Here is a 258-nt window from a genome sequence, read left to right as displayed (position 1 = left end):
CGGTACAGAGACAACAGAATGGAGGCGACAGTATGTCTAAAAATGGCCCCCAATGTGTGATTCCCACAAGCTTGGCACTCTGCTGGCTAAATGATATATGTTAATGCCATGTAAATGTCATGCAACCAATCTGGAGGTGAGGCATATTAATGAAGAGCAGCATCATCAGGTATACAAGAGAGCGGTAGGCCTGTCCTTGACTAGCATCTTTAAATGTTACTCAAGGTGGGAGTGGCAGCATGTCACCTGAGGCTTGGG

Source organism: Nerophis lumbriciformis, linkage group LG06 (assembly GCF_033978685.3).
Source record: "Nerophis lumbriciformis linkage group LG06, RoL_Nlum_v2.1, whole genome shotgun sequence".
In the NCBI taxonomy this organism is placed as follows: domain Eukaryota; kingdom Metazoa; phylum Chordata; class Actinopteri; order Syngnathiformes; family Syngnathidae; genus Nerophis; species Nerophis lumbriciformis.
The sequence above is the reverse complement of the archived record's forward strand: the minus strand, read 5'-3'. Positions refer to the sequence as shown.